The following is a 26,317-nucleotide window of genomic DNA, read 5'->3' as shown; positions in this document are numbered from 1 at the left end:
AAAACTTTCCCACTAAGCTTTTTGTTTTTAATGGGATAAAATTTTTAAATTTCCAGACGTTAAATACAACAAGTAGGAAACAGTAAACATTGCTCAGGAAACAAGAGATTGGTGTTTAAAGTGAGAGATTAAAAGACGAATGGATTTATAGTCTGATCATTTTTATTGCTCTTTTTATTATTAAACTCATCTTTCCTGGAACCTACCATCCAAAATTTCCTTTTTAAGATCAGGGATCTTAGAAGGATTCCTAATAGCAGAAAAACTAACTGCTGAGTAATTCTGCTTGGGGCTTTTCAAGAGGGTTCTCAGGAAGTCAGCTCATTGTCTTTCCCCCTGGATGTGCTCCGTAAAGTGATGGAAGGAAGATGTTTGGGTCTCCAGCCTCCAGGGAAGAAATAAAAACCCAACGCTGTAGGAGGAAATCAGCAACTACCAGACGTTCACTGTCAGAATATTAAAACTGCCATGAGTGTACCTGAGCATTAGAATATTTGGTTTCTGTCCATCCAACCAATAAATATTTAATTCAAGACTGCGTGCCTACAAGAAAAATATTTTTTTGAGTTTGGCTCTAAATTTAACATATTGATTTAATGGCCATCTTTTCCAAGTATGACATTATTTCTCACAGCAAAGCTAAATAAAATCTAATGTGATGATATTCGATAGTCCTAGAGTCTCAGAGCCTAGAATCTGAGGGAGGCATACAAGGCTCTAGGACAGCGGTTCTCAACCTGTGGGTCGCAACCCCTTTGGCGGTCGAACGACCCTTTCACTGGGGTCACCTAAGACCATCCTGCATATGAGATATTTACATTACGGTTCATAACAGTAGCAACATTACAGTTATGAAGTAGCAACAAAAATAATTTTATAGTTGGGTCACAACATGAGGAACTGTATATAAAGGGACAGAAGGTTGAGAACCACTGCTCTAGGAGAAGAGGTCAAAGGCCACTTGCCTCTCAGACCTAGACTTTGACAAAAATCTAAACAGAAGAAATGCTTGGATTATATGAATCACTCAGGAAAATACATCTGTTTTTGAAGCAATTTATTTAGTTAAAAACAACAACAAAGAAGAACAACAAAAACTATCGCAAAGGAAACAGTGAAACTAGGTGATTGCAATTGTCAAGTGATACACGTGGCTCTCAAAGGTCACTAAAAGGAGATACAAGCAATAGTAGCAGGGCCTTGTGGTGCTAATACTGTAGCTGGAATGTTCTTTCAATCCCCCTTGCTTTGCAGACTCTGAGACAATCTGCAGAGCTCAGCTCTAACACCATCTGCGCATGGAAGCCATCCCTGACCAGGTCAAATCCAGCACCAGAGGCCGCCACGGCACAGTGGACTTCCCTCGATGGCGGGCCCCTGTCACAGACACCATTCTCCATTCATCTGTGTGGTTCTTGGATTAATGTCAGTCTCCACTGTTTTCCCAGCACCAAAGAGTCTTTGGCACATAATAGGTGCTCAACATTTATCCATCAAATAAAAGAATAATGGATTAAAAACAAAGTCATGAGAATAGTGTAAGTGTGAGAGCTCAGACTTATTCATTTGAATACTTTGTCAGCAGTTTGGAATAAGACCCAACTCAATACCATCTTTATAAACAAACTGTATAGTATTTGGAAACTATTTACTTGCCGTTGCTATTGTTAATCAGAAAGATGGCTTGGGACCAGATAAAGTCTCCCTGAGAAAACTATCTCAAAGACATTGAGAACCCTGCCCAATTTAAAGCGGCTGAGAGACCTAGAAGACAAGATACTGAAGCTGAGCAATATACCAACTGGCATGGTGACACCTAGTTATCTTAAGACAGTTTCAGAAGTGGTTTTATCCAGTAACTTCATCAATGGGATGAAAAGGTGGATATGGGATGCTTAAAAGGAGCAAAACTAGTTCAAGAGTTGTTAAATTGGAGGTTTTAAGTATTAATCACAAATCCTAAAAAGTAAAAAAAAATCGTGTAGCAAGGTCACAAAAATTTATTTAAAACATTAGCTTTAGTAGAAAAAGCTAAGAAAGAAGCAAAAAGAAACTTACTTTTAAAAGCCAAACATATCAAAACCTTTGTTGGAAGTTCAGAAGTAAAGTGGGATTTCGGAATGAGTGGATGATCTTTTGGGTGGCGTAGGGTCAAGGGAAAAGAGAACGTTTATGGAACAACTGTGGGATTTGTTTGCTTTTGGTTGTTGTTTAATGTTGATACTATTTTTCAGATGACCCATGTTAAAAACTTTTTTTTCCATGTTAAAAACTTAACAGACCAATGTTTTAGGGGCCTAAAAAATGGTTACACAAACATAAATTAAAATTGTTTAAAAACAAAATACATTTGCATTCAACAGAGAAATAGAAATGGTGGGAAGACACGTTGGTTCACGTCTACTCAATGTCCTTTGTTAAAACAGGGTCAGCGTCAGGATTCTTGTGGGAAAGAAGTGGGGTTTGGGAGAATGAGACGGAGAGAACCATCAGACCTTAATTCACCCTGGGCTCCTTCTGGAGGCTGAGAGAGGGATGAAGAAGTACCATTGGATATTGCTACTCCAGGAGGAGAGTTTCCCAAGGATAAAAGCAGTGAATGACTTTGAAAATCTTTATCTCCCTAGTAGCGCCTACTACAGGGCCTGGAAGCATTATTCATTCTTTCTCTGAGTACTAGAGTAGCTTTCATCTGCAAGACATTAAGCTCAGTAATGTGGATATACAGTGAGTAAGAGAGACATAACCACTGACCTTATGAACCTTACATTACGTTGGGAAAACAGGTAATAAATAATTACACAAAACCATTTAGTCAAAATTGGGATAGGTGTGAGGAAGTGGGAGTTTAGGATACTCTGATAGATAGTACTCTAAGGCGCCTGAGCTACTGGGGGTTAGAAGTGATGCTGCATGGAAACATGAAGGACAGGTGAGAATGGTTATCTAGGGACAGTTGGAGGCGAGGGCCAGGAGAACATGCCGGGCCGGGCAGGATGAAAGGTCTGCAGTGTAATGGCTTTTTGTCCCCACTCTGAGATGTATCATTTTGCCCTCCATCACTCACTATAAATATTTTGTTTTTGATTATTTTGAATTAGGGTGGAACTCATGTTTTCTGTCTCTGGAGACACAGGGTAGCCTGAGCTGGTCCTGATTCCGTGAGACCAAGGGAGCAGTAAGTTACATGTTCTCAGACTAAAATGGCAAAAAGCCACCAAGACTCACCAAGTCTTTATCTAAGGCATTTATGCAAATCTACCCCAAGCAACCTTTTTGTAGAAGCCTGTAGACTGAAACAGTTTTCCCTGCTGCTAAACTGTCTTCTAAAACACGTGGACCAAACTCCACTGGGTCTCCTGGGTCATCCTCCACGTGACGCCTCAACTCTTGTTAATGCAGTGTGAAGATGCCCAAAGTTCTGGTTGAGTAGCCCACGCTTGCACTGAATTTACAAAATAGTGAGCATCGTTCTAGAACCTCAGTGGGCCAGTCATACCAGTGAGGGGGCTGCTCAGTAATTTCCTGGGACTGAACACAAGTGGCAACTATGAGGGCCAAAGGCGGCTGCTCTCCCCTGCATCTGCCCAAACATGGTCCAGCCTGCAGCGTAGACAACACACTTAAGTTCCAGTTCCTGCTTAGGAATGGACTTCTGAGGATATTCAGTCTCTGGCTGGAGGATAGTCTCCTTTGGGCTGTTTTTAAATTTTCTTCTTTGTTCCCTTTGATATATCGTTTTTTCTTCCTTTTATTTCTTTCCTCCTGTCCTCCCCCTTTCCTTCCTCCCGCCTTCTTTCACCATTCGTTATCCAATTACTATGTGTCAAGTATTAGGGATAAAAGATAAATAAGAAGCTGTAGTCGAATATGTGGGGAATAGATCTGTAAACAAGGAGACTCAAAACGTGTTATCCCTTCTCTCTGCTCCTCAGCACTTTGTATGGATTCAAACCCCAAGGGTTTGTGTGAACCAGACCAGCATTAAAAAAGATACACGCCACATGGCCATTTAACCCTTACAGGTAGTTTGCCAAAAGGTCAGAGATATAAAACCTAGCACGAGATTGCCCTGGGATGAAGTAAAAATGAAAATGGAAATAAACAGCTACCTTAACTTTTACAATCTGAACTTAGAAGCAGAATAGTTTGGGATAGATATTTTTTAATATAAATCCCCTGCTATATGAATTGTTGTAACTTGATATTCAAAACTCAAGAACCAAATAGATTTGGATAATAAGAGGTACTATGAGCCTGGCCTGCGTGGCTCAGTGGATGAGCGTCGACCTATGAACCGGGAAGTCACAGTTTGTTCCTTGTTGGAGCACATGCCCGGATTGTGGGCTTGATCGTGAGCAGGGGCCATGCAGGAGACAGCTGATCAATGATTCTTTCTCATCACTGATGTTTCTGTCTCTCTCTCTCCCTCTCCCATCCTCTCTGAAGTCAATAAAAATATGTTTTTTAAAAAGAGGTACTATTAGAGATGCTATTTATTAAATATTTCTATCCATTATTTATTTTTCAAATGACATACAATACTACATTAGTTTTAGGTACATATTAATAACAATGATTTGATATATGTATATATTGTGAAATGATTACCAGAATAAGTTTAGTTAACATCCATCACAACACAGTTACAATTTGTTTTTCTTATGATGAGAACCTTTTAAATCCACTCTCTTAGCAATTTTGAAAAATACAGTACAGTACAGTTAACTATAGTCACCATGCTGTACATTATATCTCTGGGATTTATTTATCTTATAAATGGAAATTTGTACCTTTTAACCACCTTACCCATTTCATACCTGCTCCCTGCCTCTGGTAACTACCAATCTGGTCTCTATATCTATGAGTTCAGTTTTTTGTTTTTTTTTAATTATTTTTAGGATCCACATACCCGTGAGATCACATAGTGCTTATCTTTCTTTGTCTCACTAACTTCATTTACCATAAAGTTTTCTTGTTGCCTAAGGTCCATCCATGTTGTTGCAAATGGTAAGATCCCTGTCTTTTTATGGCTAAATTATAGACATAATATGCATACATATTTATCACATTTGTGTTATCTATTGATGAACACGTAGGTTGTTTCCATGTCTTGGCTATTGTAATAATGCTGCAATGAACAAGGGGTGCAGGTATCTTTTTAAGTTAGTGTTTTCGTTTCCTTTGGATAAATACTCAAAAGCAGAATTTCTGGATCATATGGTAGTTTTATTTTTGTCTTTTGAGGAACCTTCATGCTGTTTTCTATAGTGGCTGCACCAACATACATTCCCACCAACCTTTTCTCCACATCCTTCCCAACACTTACTATTTCTTTCTTTCTTTTTTTTTTTTATAATAAACATTCTAACAAGTATAAGGTGATATTTCCTTGTGGTTTTGATTTGCATTTCCCTGATTAGCAATGCTGAGCACCTTTTCATGTACTTGTTGGCCATTTGTATGTCTTCTTTGGAAAAATGTCTATGTAGGTCCTCTGCCTTTTTTTAAAGCAGGTTAGTTTTTTTTTTCTATTGAGTTATATGAGTTCTTTATATATTTTGAATATTAACCCCTTAGCAGATATATTATTTAAGAATATTTTTCCCATTCGATAGGTTGCCTTTTCTCCTTGTTAATGGCTTCTTTGCTGCACAGAAGCTTTTTAGTTTGCTGTAATCCCACTTATTTCTTTTTGCTCTTGTTGCCTTTGATTTGGTGTCAAATCCAAAAAATATTGTCAAGACTGATGTCAAGAATCTGACACCTTATGTTTTTCTTCTAGGAGTTTTATGGTTTCAGGTCTTAAATTCGTCTTTAACACATTTTGAGTTGATTTTTGTGTATGGTAAGATAGTGGTCCCGTTTCATTCTTTTGCATGTGGCTGTCCAGTTTTCCCAACACTGTTTATTGAAAAGACAATCTCTCCCCATTGTTATGTTTATCCATTATTTCTTAAACTGGCTTTTTTTATTTTTCCTGGTGAGAAGGTCCACAGCACTTTTTAAATCCTCAGTGGGATTTATAATCCCCCCAAATACGTAAACACTACACCAACAGTACATCAGCTATTATGACTATAGAAATAGCTGTGTAAAGAAAGCAGCTACTGGAATTAAATGAGAAAAAAAATCAGAAGAACATGAGTGAGTCAGCAGGAGGGTATAACAGCTTTAAAGGTATCAACTTCAAAGAAAAAATGAAATTATTTGGGTTGTCCTAGTAACACCAAGATAAAATGTGGAAATGAAAATGTGAGACTTGACATTTAAGAAAACTTTCTTCAGCATAAGGTCCCTCACATCATGGAATGAGCTTTACCATGGCGACAGGAAGAAAACATAAACGGATTAAAGAAAGAAAATATCCAAGGGAGGAGAAGCATAGTAATAAGGATTAAGCTGAACTAATAAATATCCTGTACCTTTCTTTTCTTTAACTCACATTATTAAACAGGGGAGAGCAAAGTGTCTGCAGCGATCAAATTAGACTTTCTTCAGTGACATGTGATCTTAAATGATTTTAAATGTTCAGCTTTTGTATTATTTCCACCCACTCACTTTTCACCAAATGGTACAGAACTTCTACTCATTCTAGAGCTCTGGCTTTATTAACAAGAAAAGGCAAAAGAAAAAACAAACAAACATAAGGAATAGGTTATATTTTCTATGCTCAATCTGTACTTTTTTTGGAGGTGATAATCTCTGGTAATTAAGACCAGACTGGACATTCATATCAATATAGCATTATAGTGGCTGGGGGCACAGCACTGAAGTCCAAGTGTCTCATTCTCAATCCTGGCTCTGCCACTTGTATGCTGGGTGACCATGAGCAGGTCACTAAATCCTTCTGTTTCCTCATATTTAAAATGGGAAAAAGGGTATAGCTTCTTTCACAGGGTTGTAAAGTATGTAAGGGATAATTGTGGCAAACACTCTAGTTCTAACTTGAGGTATCACACTAAAAAATAATTATTTATAAAAATATAAGAAACAAACTTTGAAAGAAACATTTATGTTAAATGGGAAAGAAAAAGTATAACCATGAACTTGTAATATTTTTGTGCCTCTCAATTGCCCAGCATTAATGTTATCTGTTGAGCTTTCTTTTTAACTTCCATGTTAAAACCATGAGGTAGGTATTATCTTGGCTCTATGATGAAGGAAATGTGCAGAGACTAAATAATTTCTCCATGGTTGCAAAGCCTGTGAATGGCGCAGCAAAACTCCCACTCAGGTCTGTCAGATGCCAATGCACAAGCTCATTCGACTTCATGAGAGAAATGTTTTCGTCTCTAACAACCTTCTTTATTGGAAATTTAGCCCTGTCATCTATAGGCAAAAACATCTATTTGGGCAGTTCGCTATCTGAGGACTGAATTCAGGGCATATTTGCGATTTGCACACTCTAGCCTAAAATCTGGTGCTGGGAGAGAAGTCCAGTCTGAGGAAAGATTTCTTTAAAGGTTAGAAAGGACTCAGCTTCTCTCTGTAAAGGAATTACTGGTATGGGACTTACTCTTCTAGAAAAACAGAATTTTACCGCAGTCACAGGAGGCCTCTATGCTGTACTCTTGATTACACCAATTTCTTTTGTCTGGTGCTAATCCCTTGGGTGGAGAACGCAATCCCCAAATTCCACGCAGTTCCAACCCTTTAGTGGGAAAAGTGTGTGATTTCTAGGAACTCAGTGCAGCAAAGCAACAAGAACCCTCTGTACCGGGAATTTGAATACTGGGAAATGTACACCAAATTAAAATAGAAGGACAGTGACTACTTACTTCCTTTTCATTGTTCTTGTTCCAATTAATTTGGGCAAGACAATTATTAACCACCTCTTGTCTCTAGAAAATGATTAGAATCTCCCTTCCCTGGTGTTTCAGTGAAGTGTTTTGCTTTATTGCAGATGCGCCCACAGAGAGGATTAGTTTTCCTTTTAAAAAATGGTTCAAATGTTCACTGCTCTTTAAAAATTATGACTCTGCATTTTGCCTTTCCCATTCAGGCCCCACAATGTTTCCAGAGAATTCCCAAGGGTACCTAATGTCTCTGTCCAATCCATGGCGCCACAGCCTTAGTTCTGCCAACTAATTTTTGACGTGAAGACATATCCAAACATATTGGACACCTCAGAAGTTGCAGCTCTGTTAGAGGAATCTGACTTTGAGGTGATTTCACATCCACCTGAGTTCCCCAGCTCACGTTCCCTCAGCCTCAGTTTTCTTCATATCATCAGAGGCCACCTTGCAGATATTTCTGTTACTGCCCTGCTTTCTATTTTACCTAAATTTCTTCATCCCAGCTTCCCAAATTCTTCCTTCTCAAGTCTTCCCCGATTTAAGGAACGCATGATCTACCTGATGGATCGATGTGGGGGGTTGAGACAGGGAGATGACACCAACATTTCTGACTTTGAAAATCAGAAAGGATGGGATTGCCATTTACTAAAGGGAGGGGGAAGCTACAGAGGAGCAGCTGTGGGGAAGGGGTGGGGAGGAGTTTTGCCAGAGACATGTTAAACCCGAGATGTCAGCCGTCCAGGTGGAGGGGCTCCATTAACAGTTGGATGTATTAGGCTAGCGTTGAAAGATCTGGCCTGAGGATGTACATTTGGGAATGATTAGGGTATCGGAAGTAGTTAAAGCCACGGGAGAGAATGGAGTCACGTAGGAAGTATATAGAGAGAAGAAAACTACCTAAGGATTTCCAGCAGCAAGGGGCATTTTCCAACCAGATGTGGGATTGGATCACTCTCTTGCTTCCTGTATTTTTCTGCACAAATGTCTTATCAGAGACACATTCTCTGATCATCATATTTACAATATTAATACTAACTTGCCAACACCAGTAGCACACCATCCCAGCATTCCCTTTTTCATCCTCCAAGTTACTTTTCTCAACAGCATTATGTTAATTGATATATTACACATGTGCTTACTTGTGTTTTGTTCTGTCTCCCGCCTTACAAGGTAAATTCCATTAGAAAAGGGGGCTTTGTTTTGTTCACTCTTATCTCCCAGTATGCAGAACAGTGCCTGGAACAGAAACAAACAAACAAAATACTGAATAGTTGATGAATGAGTGAATGAAAAAATGAGTGCATATCTATTCTAGAATTCTCCCACTTGTGAAACATATATAACAGAAACCTTTCTGTGAATACCAGAATTTAGGGTTAGGTGCACTTGGTTTTGGGGAAAAGAACCACTAGATTTCTTTTGCAACTCTGCACTTTTTCATGACACCTACATTATGCTTAGGCAAAGAAGGCATAAAAGGCCTCTTAGGAGATTTATATGGAGGTTGAAAAGGAAAATCTTTCTTTGCCTTGTTCAGTGAGTTGGAAGAGGGAAGATAAGAATGAGAAAAGAGGTGTTCTCAGCCTGATTGCTTTGGAACCTTGGGCTCCTTTATAACATTAGCAGAATCATATTCTTTCCTTTACTCTCATTGACTGCCTCAGTGACACTCGCCTGGCTATGGAATAAGGTAAAGACCACAAGAAGAGAAGAACAGGTGTGTGCTAAGCAATGGCAGTGCAGTAGTGACCATTGATGACTGGGGTCAAGAAACTCAACGGCAAATGACCAGCAACACACAAGTGCAGAAAAATGGGAAAGTGAGGACTGTGGGAAGTTATGGTGACTCAGAAGTGCAACAAATGAACAATACCGTCATTCTTTAAAAAAAAAAAGATACCGAACTTGTAGTATTCAAGAGCCAGAAAGGTAATCGTTTGCTATAACAAGCATCATTTGGGTCCCTTACTAGACTTTGAGGCTCTATCTTTTAAGAGGAATTGGGAAAATATTAGATAGACATTTATTTAAAAGCAACAAATTATCAAAAACGTATCCAGATGGTAATCATTTCTGACTCATCTCCATTGCTATCACCCTGGTCCATGTCATCATCATCTTTCAAATGCATTATTGCAGTAGCCTCATAATTGGTCTCCCTGCTTCTACCATTGACTCATACAGATAAGTCTCAACTGAGCAGCCAGAATGATGTATTAAATTATTGAGTTTCTCCTTTGCTCAAAATTATTTCTCACTTAGAGGAAAAGCCAAAATCTGTACAAAAATCTCACAAGGCCCTTCATACTCGGCACTCCTCCAACCCCAATACCAGTGGCATAGCCTTCTCCTTCATTCTTGCTTTGCTCCAGCCACATTGGAACTTCTTGAACAACAGGTTCACTCCTTCCTCAGGGCTTTGCATTTCCAGTATCCTTTGTCTGGAATTCTCCTCTTGTTGTTATCTGCGTGGCCCAACCCCTGACCTTCTTCAGGACTTGCTGAAACTTATCCAGATTCCAACCACACTTCACCATCTCTGTCACTGTCACTCTGGTCCAAGCCTTTACCAGCCCTTGTTTGGATAATACTGCAAAGTCGATGTAAAATTACAACCCCACCCACAGACCCAGCACTCAGTCCTCCTGCCCTGCCTTAGTTTTCTCCAGAGCATTTAGTATCTCTGAACATAGTACATTTTTTAAAATTGATCTTTATTGTTGAAAGTATTACAGATCTCCCCTTTCCCCCCATTGAGCCCCTCCTCCCCGCGTCCATCTCCTCACCAGGCTTTTGCCTCACTGTTATCTGTGTCCATAGGTTATGCATATATACATATAAGTACTTTGGTTGATCTCTTCCTGCCCTCACCCCTTCCCTCTGTCTGCTGTATCCTCCTTTGTCTCTGGATCTATTTTTTTGATCAGTTTATTTTGTTCTTTAGATTCCACATAAAAGTGAGATCATATGATACTTGTCTTTCTGTGACTGGCTTATTTCACTTAGCATAATACTCTCCAGGTCCCTCCATGCTGTCTCAAAGGGTAAGAGATCCTTCTTTTTTACAGCTGCATAGTATTCCATTGTGTAAATGTATCACAGTGTTCTTGTTTTTTATCCACTCATCTACTGATGGGTACTCGGGCTTTTTCCAGATCTTAGCTATTATAAATAACACTGCTATGAACATAGAGGTGCATATATTCTTTCGGATTGGTGTTTTAGGATTCTTAAGATATATTACTAGAAGTGGGATCACTGGGTCAAATGGCAGTTTCATTTTTAATTTTTTGAGGCAACTCCACACTTTTTACAACAGTGGCTGTACCAGTCTGCATTTCCACCAACGGAGTACTAGGGTTCCTTTTTTTCCACATGCTTGCTGGCAATTGTCATTTGTTGACTTAATTGATAGTAGCCTATCTGGCAGGTGTGAGGTGTTCTAATTTGCATTGCTGTTTTAATTTGCATTTCTCTGATGATTAGTGACATTGAGCATTTTTTCAGATGTCTCTTGGCCATTTCTATGTGCACTTTGGAGAAGTGTTATTTAGGTACTCTGCCCATTTTTTATTGGGTTGCTTATCTTCTTTTGTTGAGTTGTCTGAGTACTTTATATCTTTTGGAAATTAACCCCTTATCAGATGTATCATTGGCAAATATGTTCTCCCATACAGTGGGTTTCCTTTTCATTTTGATTTCTTTTGCTGTGCAGAAGCTTTTTATTTTGATGTAGTCCCATTTGTTTATTTTTTTCATTGTTAGTCTTGCATAGGCATCTTATCAGTGAAAATTTGCTACATAAGATGTCTGAAATTTTGCTGGCTACATTTTCTTCAAGGACTTTTATAGTTTCATGATTTACATTTAAGTTTTTTATCCATTTTTGAGTTTATTCTCCTGTATGATGTTAATTAGTGGTCTAGTTTCATTTTTTTTTACATGTACTTTCCAATTAACCCAACACCATTTATTGAAGAAACTATCTTTACTCTATGCTCTTGCCTCTAATGAAAAATATTAATTGAACATAATGTCTTGGGTCAATTTCTGGGTTCTCTGTTCTGTTCTTTTGATCTACATGCCTGTTCTTGTGCCAGTACCAGGCTGTTTTGATTATAGTGGCTTTGTAGTATAACTTGATATCTGGTATTGTGATCCCTCCAACTTTGTTCTTTTTTCTCAAGATTGCTGCAGCTATGTGGGGTATCTTTTTTTGGTTCCATATAAACGTTTGGAGTGTTTGTTCTAGATCTGTGAAATATGCTTTGATATTTTAATGGGATTGAGTTGAATCTGTAGATTGCTTTGGGTAGTATGAACATTTTAATGATGCTGATTCTACCAATCCATGAACAGGATATATTCTTCCACTTGTTTATATCTTCTTCTATCTATTTTTTTTTTTAGCATTCCATGGTTTCCCGAGTACAGGTCTTTTACCTCCTTGGTTAAGTTTATTCCTAAGTATCTTATTTTTATTGTTGTTGTTACAATGGTAAATAGGATTTTTTTAAAAATTTCTCTTTCTGAGAGTTCATTATTGGAGTATGAAAATGCCAACGATTTCTGGGTGTTAATTTTTTAAAATATATTTTTATTGATTTCAGAGAGGAAGGGAGAGGGAGAGATAGAAACACAATGATGAGAGAGAATCATTGATCAGCTGCATCTTGCACACCCGCTACTGGGGATTGAGCCTGCATCCCAGGCATGTGACCTTGACTGGAATCAAATCTGGGACCCTTTAGTCTGCAGGCTAACGCTCTATCCACTGAGCCAAATCGGCTAGGGCTTGGCTGCTAATTTTGTATCTTGCTGCATTGCCAAAATCATTTATTAAACCTAGTAGTTTTGGGGGAATCTTTAGTGTTTTCTATGTACAATATTATGTCATCTGTGAATAATGACAGTTTACATCCTCCTTTCCAATTTGGATGCCTTTTATCACTTCTTCTTGTCTGATCACTGTGGCTAGGACTTCCAGTACTATCTATATATGTAAAAACCTAAGCAACCATTCAACTGAGTTAGGCCTGTAGTGCTATGAACTTCTCTCTCAGGACTGCTTTCACTTAGTCCCACAGATTTTGATTTGTTGTGTGTTCATTTTCATTTGTTCCCAGGAAGTTTTTTATTTCTTCCTTGATTTCATTGATAACCCCTTCATTGTTTAATAACATGCTATTTAGCCTCCATGTGTTTGAATGTTTTGGAATTTTTTCATTGTAGTTGATCTCTAGTTGCATGCCATTGTGATCCAAGAAGATGCTTGATATGATTTCAATCCACTTGAATATCTAGAGACTTAGTTTGTGTTGTAACATGTGGTCTATCTTTGAGAATGACCCATGTGCATGTGAGAAGAATGTATATTCTGCTGTTTTGGGGTGAAATGTTCTGTAAATATTAGTTAAATCTATCTAATCTAATGTGTCATTTAAAGGCGCTGTTTCCTTGTTGATTTTTTATCTGGAATATCTATTCAGTGATGTAAGTGGTAGTGTGACTGAATTGCTTCTGATCTCCCCCTTAAAGTTCTCCAAGAGCTTTTTTCAGATATTTAGGTGCTCTTATATTATGCATATACTAGTGGCCCGGTGCACGAATTCATGCACATTGAAAGGAAATTAATTAGAAGAAATACTTTAATATCACTGTTCGCCCTTTCTCTATGATAGAAGTGTCAGAGATGAAAGAAAATTAGTAAAATGTACATGAAAATAATATATAAATTGATTAATAAAAAACAATAGCATGATATAACAACAAATATTTTCCATGAAATTTTTACTGTCAGAATCTTTGTTTATCATTAATTTTTTAAAAATATGCCAGGTATTCTGGAAAACTTATATCATTTGGACAAACTCTGCCTTTGCTACAACATTGAGTAAATTCTCCATCATATGGTTTTTCATCAGAGAAATTTAGGGATAGGCAAAATTGACATGTAAGTCATTCCACCACAACTGTGTTCGATAATTGCATCCTCATTTACCTCATTTTTCGCTAGGAAGGCAGTTCCTACCAGTATTGGTATTACTTGTCTATGACAGTTCTTCAGACATGTTCTGTTGACAACGTTGCTTTCTTTTGGCTTCAGAGATACGTTGTGCCAAAAATTGTTCTTCTGACATATTCTGTCGACATTGTCACTTTCTTTCAGCCTCAGAGGTACACTGTGCCAATAGTTGGTCTTCAGATACATTCTGTAGATGATGCCAGCTTCTTTTGGCTTCAGAGAAACATTGTGGCAATAGCTGGTCTTCAGACATATTCTGTCAACAATTTTGGCTTCAGAATGTCAACAAAAACGTAACGTCACTGTCCGGCACCCAAAGCCACCATTTGTGGGCTGGGATGGGCTGTGGGCCACATTTTGCACCATGGCAGCATGGCTGTGACTTGGTGGGCTGTTGCTCCGGGGTGGTGGCAGGGCCTGTGTCCCACTTGGGGGAAGCCAAGTGTTGCTTTGTGGGTGCCAGGTCCGTGGTGCCATTTCTCTGTGCATATCACAGCCGCTCCTGCATTGAGTGTCTGCCCCTGGTGGTCAGTGAGTGTCATAGCGACTGGTTGGACAGTGGGAAGGACACTTAGCATATTGGCCTTTTATATATAAAGATTTTTGCCAGGGTTACATCATCTTGTTGTATCAATCCCTTTAGTATTATGAAGTGGCCTTCATTATCTCTTGTTATGGCCTTCATTTTGAAGTCTATTTTGTCAGATATGAGTATTCCTACCCCAGCTTTTCTTTTCATTTCCATTTGCATGGAATATTCTTTTCCATCCCTTCACTTTCACCCTGCATTATTTTTTTTTGTTCTGAGGTGGGTCTCTTGCAGACAGCATATATATGGGTCTTGTTTTCTTATCCATTCAACTATGCTATGTCTTTTTATTGGTGCATTTAATCCATTTACATTTAAGTCTATTATTGACAGGTACTTATTTGTTGCCATTTTAATTCTTTATGCCCGTATTCCTCCCTTTCTCTCTATTTCTTCTTCTTACAACAGTCCTACTAGCATTTCTTGCTTTGCTGGTTTGATGGTAATAAACTCCTTTAGCCATTTTTGGTGTGTGTGTGTGTGTGTGTGTGTGTGTGTGTGTGTTTTTGTCTGTGAAGCTCCTAATTTCACCTTCAATTTTGAATGATATCCTTGCTGGACAGAGTGGTCTTAGATTCAGTCCATTGCTTTTCATTACTTTGTATACTTCAGGCCTGAAGTGTTTCTATTGAGAAATCAGATGATAGTTTAATGGGAGCTCCATAGGTAATTTTCTCTCTCTCTCTCTCTCTCTCTCTCTCTCTCTCAGCCTTTAAGATTCTTTCTTTGTCTTTAACATTTTCCATTTTAATTATAATGTGTCTTGGTGTGTCTTTTTGGTTCATCTTGATTGGAATTTTCTGTGTTTCCTGGACTTGTGTGATTATTTTTTCTTTACCAGGTCAGGGGAGTTTCCTGTCATTATTTCTTTAAATAGATTCTCTATTCCTTGCTCAGATTCTTCTTCTGGTACCCCTATTATGTGTATGCTCTTAGTTTTATGTCATCCCAGAACTCCCTTAAACTCTCCTCCTGCTTTTTAATTTTTTTCCCAATTGCTTATCTGAATGGGTGTTTTTTTCTACCTTGTCTTTTAATTCACCTATTTGATCCTCAGCTTCTTCTAGTCTACTGTTGAATCCTTCCAGTGTATTCTTTTTGTTTTTAAATATATTTTTTATTTATTTCAGAGAGGAAGGGAAGAGAGAGAGAGAAACGTCAATGATGAGAGAGAATCATTGATCAGTTGCCTCCTGCATGCCCCCAACTGGGGATTGAGCCCACAACCCAGGTACATACATGCCTTTGATCAGAATCAAACCCAGGACCCTTCACTCCTCTATCCACTGAGCCAAACCAGCTAGGGCCTTCCAGTGTATTCTTTATTTCAGCTATGTCATTCTTCATTTCCAATAGATTCTTATTCATTGTTTCAACTTCTTTTTCATGTTGGTGTAGTTCTCATTAAGTTCCTTATAATAATTATTAAGTTGCTTAGTTCTCACTAAGTTGTTTGAGTACCCTTATAACCATTATTTTGAATTCTTTATCTGACAAGTTGCTTGTCTCCATTTCATTTAGTTCCTTTCCTGGCGCTTCCTCCTTTTCTCTCATCTGTGGGTTGTTTCCTTGTCTCCCCATTTTAACAGTCCAGTAGTCCAGAGTGCCAGGTGAGGTGGGTTGGGTTGTGGGGGCAGGTCAATGTGTCCAAAGGTGACTGGTCTCACAGGGTACCAGCTGTGGGTCTGATCTTCTGGTGGTACTGGGTTAAGCACACTGGGTTGCTGTGGCAGGTCTGTGTGTCTAGGGGCATCAGGTCACATCTATTGGTGGTGTCAGGCGGTGGAGCCATTTGTCCAGAGGTGCTGAGTCAGGCAACGTAGGTGGTAGTGGCAGGTCTGTGCGTCTGGGTACATTGCATCACGATGACAGAACTGGGCACACCACGTCAAGGCAGTGGGGCCAGTCGTCCAGGGGAGCCAAATCAGGACAGCAGGTCCCCTGTGTACAGGCGGGCCACATGTCAAGGTGACAGGGTAGGCTGGGTGGTCCACTGGTGGGGGGAGCAGAGTGGGCCAGGTGCTGCTCAGCTGGTGGAGGAGGTGGGGTGCTCCACTCAAGGTGATGGCAGGGCAGGCACTCCACTCACTAATATGGTGAGACAGGCCCTGCATACTGCTAGTCAAAGCAGCCGGCTGGTACTCCACGGCCCACAGTTTAGGAGCACTGAGTTGCTACGTCTGGTTTGTGTGTCTAGAGGCTTTAGCTCCTAGCAGTGTGGTCATGGGCATCCATCTGTGGCCTAGGGGCACTGGGGCAGGGTCACTCCCTGCAGCCTCTTCCTGTGGAAGACCCTGCAATTCCTTCATAATACATATTTTAATTACTATGCATAATACCTGTAACATTTCTCTATAGAAACAGAATCTATACAGAAATGATACATAAATTGAGATAAGCAAAGGACATAGGTAAATCTAAGTGATGAGTCAAGAGCATGGAAGTATATGGATAGACTGACATACCAAGTATAGAATGCTACAAATTCATATATAAAAACAGGCTTCAAACTGCTGCATGAGAGATTCAGGGTATACAGGAAGACCTGTTAAATGACTGAATAGAAGATTCTAGAACAAAACCTATGGATTGGTCATGCTATAGTGATATGATAAAATAGGACAGTGAATTATGTTTTGAGGGTGAGAGTTGCTCTCTGAAGGCACACTGCTAGGGGAGCCCCTTCCCCCCTGCTCTGCTCAGAGCCTCTTGAGTGTTTCTCCAGGAGTCAAATCACTTATTGAAGTGGCAGAAAATGACATGTGTTTCCAAAGGGAGAACACATGGACTGATATTGAACTAGGAAATGCCAATTGGAAAACCTGTTGACAGAATCTGGGCTGAGCCAGTCTCTTGAAATTTATTAGGACATCTTGGAGGAAACAAAACAGTGTGTAGGTAGAATGGTGATTGGCTGCACGTTAGAATCAGCTAGAAATGCTTGGGTCCAGTTAAATCAGAATGCCTGGGGTGAGGTTTGTTTTTAAAGGTTCCCAAGTAATTCCAACATGCAGGTGGGGTTGAGACCCATTTCCCTAGAAACATCTTATTTCCTCTTCTTGTGATTAAAAAACAAACAAACAAAAAAAACGCCCGACGAGGTCTTGAAGAAAAACTAGAGCTTTATCTGGACCTCCCAATGTAGAGCTCATATAGTTAAAATGATTTCAGTACTTGATGAATTTACAGTTTAATAAGTACAAGGAATAAGCTATTCATATCTTTAGTTAATATGTACCTCAGACTCCACCTCTCGTCTTCCCAGATCACCCCATCAAGACCAACAGGCTCTCCCATGGGAAGAGCATGCTACTAGGATAACATTTGAAAGGGTCTTAGACTATAACTTCAGTGTTCTATTTTTGAAGCCTACGGCTGTGTATTTTCATATGCAGTCCAAGATCAACACTTTCCCTACCTGCTCTGTTCACTCCTTCACGCCCCTGGGTTATTTATATACTCATCTGTCTCCCTTCCCCCACTCTGAACTCTGTAGGGGCAGAGGCTGCCTTGCTCATTTGGGCACTCCCAGCCTCCGGCCTAGTTGTCTGAGCAGTAATGGTTTTATGTGACAAGGAGCTCCACAGGTATAGCAATGACTTACCCCTCCAGAGTTTCCTGAATGTAGAAAATGCTCTGAACATTACAAGTGTAGTTCTGGAGGGGTCCATCTTTATGTTATAGGTGCTTTTTTGGTAGAATAGCAGTATTAATCTTACCCAGCAAAGATCGCCTTACAGATGAAGGAAAACCCCACCTCCATCACAATGTAAGCTAAGGTTTACTCTGTACTTAGACAGTGTCAGTCACTTCACATGTATCCTATTATTCAAACTCCAAGCATCGATTCCTAGATTCTAGGCCTATTAACTCACTCTTACAAAAGAAATGGAGGCTTCAGAAGGTTAAATCTCCTGCCTGGGGTTACACAGTGGCAAGTAGAGAAGCCCAAGTACAACCCAGGTAACCTGTTTTAGAGCCAATTATTAGACTAAACTTCTAATAATTCTAAACTTCTAATAATTTCATGGACAACAGTAAGAACAGAATTGAAAACTGAACTCCTTATTGATTTAATCTAGGAATTAGAGGGAAAGAGTATTTTCCTTTACAGAAGGATTTCTTAGGAACTGAGAGTGATACTACTTAAAATTTCCTATTAATTTATAATATCAGAGATGCTTTCTTTTAAATTTATATTATATTCACAGTGTAATTATATTAGAGTTGTTTTCTTTTAACTTTCTGTTAGTGCCTCCTAACTCTTTGGGTTTAAATATCTTAGCTCTTCATTTTCTTGGTCAATAACTTTAAAGAATTTAAAGGATAAAATCTACTTCATCCAAGAGCTAAGTGAGAGTACAGATACTCCATTTCCTTATTTGAGTGCCCATTTTCAGTATACTATACATTCACATTCTTAATTAATATTTTATAGTTTGGCACCTGGTGATACACAGGTTCAGTTTTTATATCAACAGTTTAGTTTTAGAAAGGTAATAAGGATTTCTGGTTCATAGGTGATTCCAATATAAAAACAGTGATGGTGCTTTGGTATAATCTTTCTAAAAATGAGGACATAGCTGTCCATTTTTAAAGTACTGTGTTCCTGCTGCCTTTTCCACTTCCATTAAATAAATGCCTTAGTTGGAGTATGAGATGGTAAGAGATGCGGAATGACTTTTTTAAAATGTTATGGAGGTTAAATATTTTCTAATTCATTTTTCAGATTATATTCTAAAAACAAATGTATTCTAAAACAGGTTCATTCCAGGTTCCCAAGCACACACACCCAAATAGATTAGTTAATATATCAGAGCCTTAGACTGGTTTCAAATGCTATACTTTCAAATGCTATACTTACACTGCTTATGATGTCACACAAGTAATTTTTATTCATTTTGAATATGTCAACAGGAAGAGGTCTGGCAGAAACATAAAAATTCTAAGCAAACTAATTCTGAGACTCAAGCAACTCCATTACCAGAAACGTTAGTTAAGCCAAACAGTAGTGTGGCCAAAGAACACCAAGGAACACCACTGTTTTCAAGATCTGTGGTTTCCTCTTATAAGGGACCTATTCTGCTCTTATTTGGATCTGGCACAAGGGGGCTTTTTGACAGCATGGTATATTTCAATTAAAAGAAGCATCTCATTACAGCTGAGTAAACATAGAGATGTTCTTGGTCATACACTTAGATCCCTGAATTTTCTATAAATGCATCTGCTGCTTAAAATTAATAACACACTTTACTGCCTCACCTAAAACATTTTTATTATTGTATAAAATTCTCAAAATGCGATATGGTCCTATGTGCATAGTTCCAGTTTGGGTCTAAAATATTTTTCACTTCTGCTGAAGAACAGGTCCCCTGAACATTCTGCAGAAACAGACTGTCATCATACTAAGCATCTTTCTGCTAAACCACAATGCCCACTGCTTACTGAGGCCACTATTACACGTAGGTGGACTATTCATAAAGATGGGTAATGCTCCCACTTAGGGCATGGACATAATACTAATTGCTTAAAAAAATTTTAAAGCCCTGGCCAGTTTGGTTCAGCGGATGGAGCGTCGGCCTACAGACTGAAGGGTCCCAGGTTCGATTCCGGCCGGGGCACATGCCTGGGTTGCAGGCTTAATCCCCAGTGGGGGGCGTACAGGAGGCAGCCAATCAATGATTCTCTCTGATCATTGATGTTTCTACCTCTCTCTCCCTTTCCCTTCCTCTCTGAAATTAATAAAAAAATATATTAAATTTTTTTTTTAAATTCTCACCCAAGGATATGCGTATTGATTCTTCTAGAGAGGGGAAAGGATGGAAGGATGGAGGGAGGAAGGAGAGAGAGAGAGAAAGAGAGAAAGATCAATATGAGACATCAATTGGTTGCTTTCCATACATGCCCCAACCAGAGCTCAAACCCTGACAGGGAATTGAACTGGCAGTCTTTCAGTATACAGGGTAACACTCCAACCAACTGAGCCACACTAGTCAGGGCTCATTGCATTTTACTACAAAATTCAAAGGTAATTTGTGCAAATAACCTTCTTTATGAAGTAATTACAATTGTTTTGTACATCTAGATGAAGTCCTTAGTCTAAAACACTATATGGCAAGTAAAATAAAAATACTCCTGTTATTACTCTATATGTATATATTACCTCATTGAACATCTGAACTCTAAGTGTAGTCATAAGCAGCAACATTAATCTAAAAAATAAAACTAGCCTTAGCTGGTTTGGCTCAGTGGATAGAGCACTGGCCTGCAGACTAAAGGGTCCTAGGTTCGATTCCAGTCAGGGCACGTATCTCAGTTGCCAGCTCCTCCCTGGCCCGGGCCCTGGTTGGGATGCGAGCAGGAGGCAACCAATTGATGTGTTTCTCTCACATTGATATTTTTCTCTGTCTTTCCCTTTCTCTCCCACTTTCTTTAAAAAAAAAAAAATCAATGGAAAAATATACTCGGGTGAGGATTAAAAAATGCTGTAAAAAAATACAACTGAAAGTCACTTCTACTCACCATTTTGTTCAACATAAAGTGGTAGTTATAGTGCAAATTTTACAGCCAGAAAGACCTAGGTTTGGAATCTAGCTCTGTGCCCACCTCTTTAAGTGATACACACTTAGAAAAGTACCTGGCAGTATATGACAGTTGTCAGGCTCATTATGTAATTAAGAAAATATGAGCGAGGCTTCTCTCCTAGCAAGCTTTTGGATTCTGAAAAACCCCATTTATTGTATGTTCTCTATATCTATTACTCATGGAAAGTGCCTAAAAGTACCCCACATAAAGGTTTTTGGGGTCTTCAATCATTTCTTAAGACTGCAAAGACCCTGGCCAGATAGCTCAGTAGGTTAAAACATTACCCCAATACACCAAGGTTGCGGGTTCAATCCCAATGAGCACAAAGATCAGAAGTAACCAATGAATGCATACATAAGTAGACAATAAATTGATCTTTTTCTCTCTCTCTTCGACAAATCAATAAATAGAAATTTTAAAAAAAAAGAGTGCAAAAGCCCTGAAGCCTAAAATTTGGCCAATGGCTTCTCTACACTGCAGCCAGAGTGATCCTTTGAAAACTCAAGTTAGATTATGAATCTCACTTGTTCAGAATCCTCTAATGGCTCCTCCTCTCTCAGAATAGAGGTGGACAAAACACTTAATGAGCCTACAACACCCTCTTTAAATAACTACTACTCCTCGCTCAGGGCCCTCCCCCCACACTGGTCTTCTTGCTGTTCCTCCACCACGCCAGGGACATGCCTTTTTATTTGCTGTTCCCTTTGCATGGCTCTCTCTTTCCTCAGATATAAATGGCTCCCTCTCCTCCTCCAGGTCTTTGCCTTATGAGCCATAGTTTTAATTGTTTCCTTCTCCAGATAGTTAAATACGTGCACATATTTTCCCTGTTCTCCTCCTTATCTTTGCCACCTGTCTGTCTGTTTACTCTAACCCCTCTGTCACAGAGTAAGTCCCAGGGACAGCGGTTGGTTTCTAATCTCAAAGGACAGCCCCTCTGATGGTGCACTGATCCTGTGTGGTCTTGAATTAAAAACACATGGCTGATCTCAAAGGGTTATCTGTCTAAACCTGTAGGTAAGACTATACTTAACCCATGGCAGAGAGTAGGAACTCAACTGTAGCTTTAAAATCTGCCCGAGACCCAGCCTCTAAAAAAATTTGTGGAAAGGCTGATGGCTTGATGTCAGAAAATTGTTCATTTTAAATCCTTATGCTACAGGTAAAACTTCTATCTCTTTTCAGAAGAGATGTACAAACATTCTCCATATTCAGTTGGAGATCCCCTCATACCCCTGAAAGTAATTACTAAATTACCCTTCTTGTCATCATCTGAGCTGGAACATGCCAATGCTTTTCATCTGTCCCACACAGATTCAACTTTTCTGTTTTTATTTCTTTTTTAAACATTTTTTTATTCATTTCAGAGAGGATAGAAGAGGGAGAGAGAGATAGAAACATCAATGATGAGAGAGATTCATTGATCGACTGCCTCCTGCACACTCCCCACTGGGGACCGAGCCCGCAACCCGGGCATGTGCCCTTGACCGGAATCGAACCTGGAACCCTTTGGTCTGCAGGTTGACGCTCTACCCACTAAGCCAAACCGGCTAGGGCCAGATTCAACTTTAAAATGCTTGGATCCTCTTGGTGATGGTCTTCTCTCTCCCCCCCAAGGTTTTCATCTTCCTGTTAGCTATGTAGCCTTAAACCATAAGAGTTAGTGTGGCATCAACAGATCCCTAGGGTCTGCTTTTCTTTTCTCACATTCCAGTGTACGCTTTCAAAATATGCGAACAGACTGCCTTACAAAAGGCAAACTGTCCCAAATCCGTTTGCATAACTCAACTTCCTCCAAGAAAGAAATCAGTGTTCCTGATACAATCCTTAAGTAAGTGATTCTCATGAACCTTAATGACATGAACAAACTGGGAAATTGGTTACCACCCACATAGTTGACCAGCTGTCAACCAACCAAATATTATTTTCTTTTGATGTCAAATCTAACATTTTTCTAACCAGTCTCTTTTCCTATGAAATGTTCTTAACAAGAGCAAATCTTTGAATTGGTCTACTAGAGAGCTTTTGCCTTACAGGAAATTTGTTATAAAACTTGGATACATGCTAACAGCACTGCTGTCAATGTTGTTTTATAATGCAGGGTCAGCGAGCTTGTTCTATACAGGGAGAGACAGTAAACCTTTGGGCCTTACAGGTCACATCTGGTCTATGTGGCATAGTCTTTTAAAAACATTTTAAACCCTTAAAAAATTTTAAAGCCAATTTCAGCAAGTGGGACATACAAAAACAGGTTGCAGACCCAAACTACCTGGACCACAGTTGGTCAATTCCTGTTGTAGTGGTTCTTGGAAGTCCAGTGGGAGTTACTCATCTCAAAAGGAACCGAGCTGTTGGCAGCCTCTGGGTCAAGGAAGTTCACGGCATTTAAGCTATTGAGATCCTTTGTGTATCTCTTCTAATCCTGGATTTTTCGCTGTTCTACGGCTATTTGAGTACTTGAGTGTCAAAGTCTAATGGCCATCTGACAGGACTTGTTCTTCGAGGCTTAAGACGACTTACCATCTAAGTGGAGAGCTTGGGGAGCAGTTTGGGCCCTAAAATGGAATAAACTTGGGGTTGGAGTTAAAACAAAACTCCTTTCCAGGAGGAGACTAAAGAGGTATTTTGATAATTGAGTGACATAAGGGTCACCCAGAAAGGAAAGTCAAGCGCAGACCCCAAAGTTTCTGTCCCATGTCTTATGTTTGAGAACTTCCATGGCCAGTGCTTTGTATTTGACACATTCCGTGCTAAATGTCTGCTATATTACTAAGAAACAACCAAAGCCCTTAAAAGGAAAGTTTAGAATGAGAAAGTATGCATTGTTAAGAAAAAAGTATCTAAATCTTGGAAATGAGGCAAAGGGAGGGCAGACTATTCTTTCATTGTAATATTGAATAACTGTTTAGGGAAATATAACTTTCTTTGACTTGTTAATTACTACTGATCAAAGCTCAGACTTGTAGATTTTTGTCCAGTGAGTAAGAAAACCCAAAACATTATGTGTTTTATTGCCCTGAAGGACATTGCCTAGTTTTGTATCTAAGCTCGCAATGTTATTCTAAGTCTCTTTTTTTTCCCCAAATAATTCTTGAATGCTCTTTGAATCCACTCTGCCATTCTGCCAGCTCCTTCATCAAGGAGTTGAATAAGTCTTTGACATGTTCATTTTATATCTAAGAGTCATGCTTAACTTTCTGAAAATTATCCTTTGATAACATTCACAAAAGTCTCAAGTTATTTTGTGTTTTGCTTGCATTGAGCTTGTGTATATATTTGTATTTGCATTACCCCAACAGTTAAAGTAGTGTGTAGGAATTGGCTCAGAAGTTTTCTATTTGCCTGTGTCTGACAGCAGTTATTTATAGTGTGCTTTTGTGGTCAGTGAGTTCTTCGGGCACCTCCACCTCCTAGACCCACAGCTTCCTATTGGCTTAGAACACCTTTAAGAATGAAGGCTAAGTGGTCACAGGAATTTGTCCTTTGTGTGCTAGGGGAACACCTCCTTACACAAATAGGTTCACATTGAAATGAGAAAATAAGGGGAAATCTGCCTGGGTGTGAAAAGAAGAAGAGTTAAGGGAAATTTCTGCCAGGTCTTGGTCTGACAGTGAATGAAAGGAATAGTTCTAAATGGGCCAAAACAGATAGAAATCTACGATTTATCAAGATAATCCCTCCATCACCACCCCAGCAACAGAACAGTGAAAGAATGTTAACCAATTAAAAGTGTTTTACTTTTAAAGTTGCCTTTGCCTCTTTCCAGAGAGACTCTAAATCCTCAAATGAATGGAGGTCATATATTCCAGGAAGAAGCTAATAAACACAAATACCTAGAATAAGGGAATATGAAAAATAGTTATTGCCCCAGTGCTCATAACAAAAAGAGGGGGAAAATTACACAAAAGGGAAATTTGGACTTAATGGGTGGTATTCAGATCATTAAGGATAAGGAACCGAAAAATATGCAAATTGCTATCTGGTCAGCCTTCATCCACCCTTGCTAGAGTTCTTAACCAGAACTTTTAATGCAAAGTAATTTAATAGTGCTTTAATAGTACTTTGCAAACTACGGTTGAATTATATAAAATTCAATGTTCAATTGATATTTCTGATAATGAGGAATACTTGGACAAATTAAACTATTTTGCTCAATGTCTTAGTCTTGACTTTACTCTAGTTGTGGAGATGATACAAAAATTATACCTCATTTACATCAAAATGATAAACACATAGATACCATATGATCTGGCAATTTCACTTCTATACATATTTACCCAAAAGAAATGAAAAAATATATCCACACAAAAATTTGTATCTGAATATTATTAGGGGCACTATTCCTCAGAGCCCCAAAGTGGAAACAACCTAAGTGTCCACCAATTGGTGAATGGATACAGAAAACATGGTATATCCATGTAATGGAATATTAATCTAGCAGTGAAAAGGACTAGCACATTGATACACGGTATATAACTTGATACATGGATGAACTTTGAAAGAAGCGAGTTGCAAATATCACATACTGTATGATACCATTTATGTGAAATGTCCAGAATAGACAAATCTATAGATTCAGAATATAGATTAGTGGCTGTCCAAAGTTTGAGCGAAGTGGAAGGTATGGTGAAGACTGACAGCTAATGGGTACAGCCTTCTTTTTAGGGTGATAAAAATGTTTCAAAATTGGATTATGGTAATGATTACACAATTCTGTAATTATACTAAAAAGCATTTAATTGTACACTTTAAACAAATCAGTGTTATAGTATGTATATTATATCTCAATAAAGCTGTTAAATGTATTTTCGTTCATGCAAGACTAATCTGTTCTCTAATAGGATGCCTATTAAATGGGAAGTTACTAAATTCCTTATATTTGTCTAAGTCAGATCATTACACTAAAAATTTGTCTTTGTAGATATGTTCAACAACATTGAATTGTAACTAATTATAACTAGTCTGTTTCTTTAATGGTTGTAAATTTTAGGCATTGCTGCAGTAATGTAAAACCATAAATGTCATAGCTATCTGATAAGTTTTTAATATGAACTGTGATACATGATTTTTAAGTGGTAATGTGAATTGTAATTCAAAATAATTAATTTTAAGACCTGGACTAACATTAGAACTAAGCAATTGTGAGTAATCTTTGGCCAAATACGACCAAGTGATAGTTTAAAGCTATGTATTATATCGCTATACATAATTTACTCTTTTTAATACTGGTACTCAAATAATAAGACTAATTATTGTCACATCTGGGACAATATTAAAATTAAGTAATTATGAATAATCTGGCAAAATAATATCATATGA

The 26,317-nt window shown here is 38.7% G+C and overlaps 1 protein-coding gene across 3 annotated transcripts in view; it reads right to left on the bottom strand.

Moving 5' to 3' along the window:
* The window catches only part of LRRC8C (leucine rich repeat containing 8 VRAC subunit C), an 88,269-nt gene that overhangs the window by 47,121 nt on the left and 14,831 nt on the right, over positions 1–26,317 (bottom strand). The window contains exons 1-2 of one of the 3 annotated variants that reach the window (XM_036348719.1): positions 24,737–24,755; positions 8,939–9,035 (exon numbers count right to left, since the gene is read on the bottom strand). The exons of 1 other annotated variant lie outside the window; for it this stretch is intronic. The gene's annotated coding sequence lies outside the window, so the exon portion shown is untranslated. Of the gene's footprint in view, positions 1–8,938; positions 9,036–24,736; positions 24,756–26,317 lie in introns of those variants that run through there. One more of the 3 variants, XM_036348718.1, reaches the window with a different exon arrangement.

The sequence above is a fragment of the Myotis myotis genome, unplaced genomic scaffold (assembly GCF_014108235.1).
Source record: "Myotis myotis isolate mMyoMyo1 unplaced genomic scaffold, mMyoMyo1.p scaffold_m19_p_2, whole genome shotgun sequence".
NCBI lineage: Eukaryota > Metazoa > Chordata > Mammalia > Chiroptera > Vespertilionidae > Myotis > Myotis myotis.
This window is presented reverse-complemented; position numbering and strand designations above follow the sequence as displayed.